The sequence below is a fragment of the Arachis ipaensis genome, chromosome B10, assembly GCF_000816755.2.
Source record: "Arachis ipaensis cultivar K30076 chromosome B10, Araip1.1, whole genome shotgun sequence".
NCBI lineage: Eukaryota > Viridiplantae > Streptophyta > Magnoliopsida > Fabales > Fabaceae > Arachis > Arachis ipaensis.
The window spans coordinates 109965330-109969856 of NC_029794.2; positions in this window are offsets into that span (position 1 = coordinate 109965330).

A 4527-nucleotide genomic window follows, 5' to 3' on the forward strand; every position below is an offset into this window, starting at 1 on the left:
GAGCGTCACACATAATCATCACCTTCATCACGTTCTTGGGTGCGAATGGATATCTTAGAAGCGAAATAAGATGAATTGAATAGAAAACAGAAGTACTTTGCATTAATCGTTGAGGAACAGCAGAGCTCCACACCTTAATCTATGGAGTGCAGAAACTCTACCGTTGAAAATACATAAGTGAAAGGTCCAGGCATGGCCGAGATGGCCAGCCCCCTTGATCTAAGAACAATGTCTTCCATGTAAATTGGAATTAGGTGCAGTAAAGTCACCAAGCATCCTCCTTGCATTATTATTATTTTCGGCTGCCATCTCCTCTTCTTATTCGAAAATTTCTAAAAGGTGCTTGCTGGATTGTTGTAATTTAGCTTCTCTTAGTTTCCTCTTTAGAGTCCTTTCAAGTTCTGGATCTGCTTCAACAAGAATGTTCTTGTCCTTGCTCTTGCTCATATGAAAAAGAGGGACAGAAAAATAATAATAGGATCCTTTTTACCACAGGTATAGAGGTTCTCCTGTGTGAGTAGAAGAAGAAAAGAATGTGATGTAAAGAAAGAAACACAAGGGTAAGGAGAGCAGAGATGTGGGATGAAGAGAGGTGTTAGTAGATGAATAAATAAATAGAAGGAGATGAGAGAGAAGGAGAATTTTCGAAAATTATTTTTGAAAAAGAGTTAGTGATTTTCGAAAATAGTTTTTGAAAAAGGTTAGTAATTTTCCGAAAATTAAAATCAAAAATTAAAATAATTAGTTAATTAAAAAGAAATTTTGAAAAAGAGGGAAGATATTTTCGAAAATTAGAGAGAGAGAGTTAGTTAGGTAGTTTTGAAAAAGATAAGAAACAAACAAAAAGTTAGTTAGTTAGTTGAAACAAATTTGAAAATCAATTTTGAAAAGATAAGAAGATAAGAAGTTAGAAAGAATATTTTAAAATCAAATTTTGAAAAAGATAAGATAAAGTGATATTTTTGAAAAGATATGATTGAAATTAGTTTTGGAAAAGATTTGATTTTTAAAATCACAATTAATGACTTGATTCACAAGAAATCACAAGATATGATTCTAGAACTCAAAGTTTGAATCTTTCTTAACAAGCAAGTAACAAACTTGAAATTTTTGAATCAAAACATTAATTGATGATGTTATTTTCGAAAATTAGGAGATAAGATAAGAAAAAGATTTTTGAAAAATATTTTTATAATTTTCAAAAATAAATAAGAAAAATGAAAAAGATTTGATTTTTGAAAAAGATAAGATTTTTAAATTGAAAATTTGATTTGACTCATAAAAACAACTGGATTTTAAAATTTTTTGAAAAAGTCAAATCTAATTTTCGAAATTTTGAGAGAGAAAAAGGGGAAGATATTTTTTTGATTTTTGAATTTTTATGATGAGAGAGAAAAACATGAAAATGATGCAATGCATAAAAATTTTTAGATCAAAATAATGAATGCATGCAAGAATGCTATGAATGTCAAGATGAACACCAAGAACACTTTGAATGTCAAGATGAACATCAAGAACTTATTTTTGAAAAATTTTTAACGCAAAGAAAACATGCAAGACACCAAACTTAAAAATTTTTCATGTATAGACACTATGAATGCAAGAATGCATATGAAAAACAAGAAAAGACACAAAACATGAAAACATCAAGATCAAACAAGAAGACTTACCAAGAACAACTTGAAGATCATGAAGAACACTATGAATGCATGAATTTTTCGAAAAATGCAAGATGAATATACAATTGACACCAAACTTTCAACTTGACTCAAGACTCAAACAAGAAACATGAAATATTTTTTATTTTTATAATTTTTTTTATTTTTTTGGATTTTTGTATATTTTTTTCGAAAAAAAAAACATATAGGAAAAAGAAAATAAGGATTTCAAAATTTTTTAATATGAATTCCAGGAATCTTGTATTCTTAGTCTAAAGCTCCAATCCGAGGGTTAGGCATGGCTTAATAGCCAGCCAAGCTTTAGTATGTAACTCAGACATGCCACGGCTGACATTCCAATTAAGTTGCCTCTATGCTGATGGTTGGAAGCCCCTATCCAAAAGAAGTAGACATGGCTTTACAGCCAGCCAGGCTTCAACATGCTTCATGAAACTCTAGAATTCATTCTTAAAAATTCTGAAGAAAAATATATTTTTGAAAAGATTTATTTATTTTTTTTTGAAAACAGATGAGAAATTTTTGAAAGGTTTTTGAAAAATTTTTGAAAATAAAACAAAAAGAAAATTACCTAATCTGAGCAACAAGATGAACCGTCAGTTGTCCAAACTCGAACAATCCCCGGCAACGGCGCCAAAAACTTGGTGCACGAAATTGTGATCTCAGGCAACGGCGTCAAAAACCCTGTACGCACGTCTTAATAAATCGTTTTTCATTCACAACTTCGATACAACTAACCAGCAAGTGCACTGGGTCGTCCAAGTAATAAACCTTACGTGAGTAAGGGTCGATCCCACGGAGATTGTTGGTATGAAGCAAGCTATGGTCACCTTGTAAATCTCAGTCAGGCGGATATAAAATAGTTATGGAGTTTTCGAACATAAATAATAAATAGATAGAAAATAGGGATAGAAACACTTATGTATATCATTGGTGAGAATTTCAGATAAGTGTATAGAGATGCTTTCGTTCCTCTGAATCTCTGCTTTCCTGCTGCCTTCATCCAATCAGTCTTACTCCTTTCCATGGCTGGCTTTATGTAAGGACATCACCGTTGTCAATGGCTACTTTTAATCCTCTCTGGAAAATGGTCCGATGCGCTGTCACTTCATGGCTAATCGTCTGGAGGCATCACCCTTGTCAATGGTTGCATCCTATCCTCTCTGTAAAAATGGTCCGATGCGCTGTCACTGCATGGCTAATCATCTGGAGGTTCTCGATCATACTGGAATAGGATTCGCCCTCCTTTTGTGTCTGTCACTACGCCCAGCACTTGCGAGTTTGAAGTTCGTCACAGTCATTCAATTCCAGAGTCCTACTCGGAATACCACAGACAAAGTTTAGACTTTTCGGACTCTCATGAATGCCGCCATCAATCTAGCTTATACCACGAAGATCCTGATTAAGAGATCCAAGAGATACTCATTCAATCTAAGGTAAAATGGAAGTGGTTGTCAGGCACACGTTCATAGGGAATGATGATGATTGTCACGTTCATCACATTCAGGTTGAAGTGCGAATGAATATCTTAGAAGCAGAATAAGTTGAATTGAATAGAAAAACAGTAGTACTTTGCATTAATCTTTGAGGAACAGCAGAGCTCCACACCTTAATCTATGGAGTGTAGAAACTCTACCGTTTGAAAATACATAAGTGAAAGGTCCAGGCATGGCCGAATGGCCAGCCCCCAAAACGTGATCAAAGATGATCTGAAGATCATAAGATGTCTAATACAATAGTAAAAAGTCCTATTTATACTAAACTAGTTACTAGGGTTTACAGAAGTAAGTAATTGATGCATAAATCCACTTCCGGGGCCCACTTGGTGTGTGCTTGGGCTGAGCATGAATGTTACACGTGCAGAGGCTCTTTCTGGAGTTGAACGCCAGGTTGTAACGTATTTTTGGCGTTCAACTCTGGTTTGTGACTTGTTTCTGGCGTTTAACTCCAGACAGTAGCGTAGAACTGGTGTTCAACGCCCTTTTACTTCATCTAAACTCGGTCAAAGTATGGACTATTATACATTGCTGGAAAGCCATGGATGTCTACTTTCCAACGCAATTGAAAGCACGCCATTTGGAGTTTTGTAGCTCTAGAAAATCCACTTTGAGTGCAGGGAGGTCAGAATCCAACAGCATCAGCAGTCCTTCTTCAACCTCTGAATCTGATTTTTGCTCAAGTCCCTCAATTTCAGCCAGAAAATACCTGAAATTATAGAAAAACACACAAACTCATAGTAAAGTCCAGAAATGTGAATTTAACATAAAAACTAATGAAAACATCCCTAAAAGTAACTAGATTCTACTAAAAATATATTAAAAACAATGCCAAAAAGCGTATAAATTATCCGCTCATCAGGGACACCATCATCGTAGTGTCCATAGATGGAAACAGCATGCTCGTTTAACTTAATAATTCTGTCATCTGTGTAATTACCATTTTTTTGTTCAGTATCTACTAGCGTCTTCAATGTTTGTATGCTCGTTTCACTTAATGATTCTGGCATTCAGTTTTGCAGAAATTTAATTCTGCGCGCTATCTTTGTAAAGTGGCACGTTTTTTTCTTTTTAGTTTTTTAATAGTTAACGTTTTGATTCTTTTAATGCATTTATTTATTATTTATTTATTTAAGATGATCAGCACCGTTTATGTTATCAATGGCTTAGATTGCGTTACTTTTCTCTCTAAAGTAAATGAACAACTTCAGAGGAGCCAAATCCCTTATTTTGACCCAGTTTTCGGCCCAGAAAAGCAGACTAGAGCCAGAGAACATGCAGAAACCAACAACAACATTCATTCCGCATAGTTTTAGTTTTTAGATCTAGTTTTCCTCTCCTCTAGGTTTTCTCTC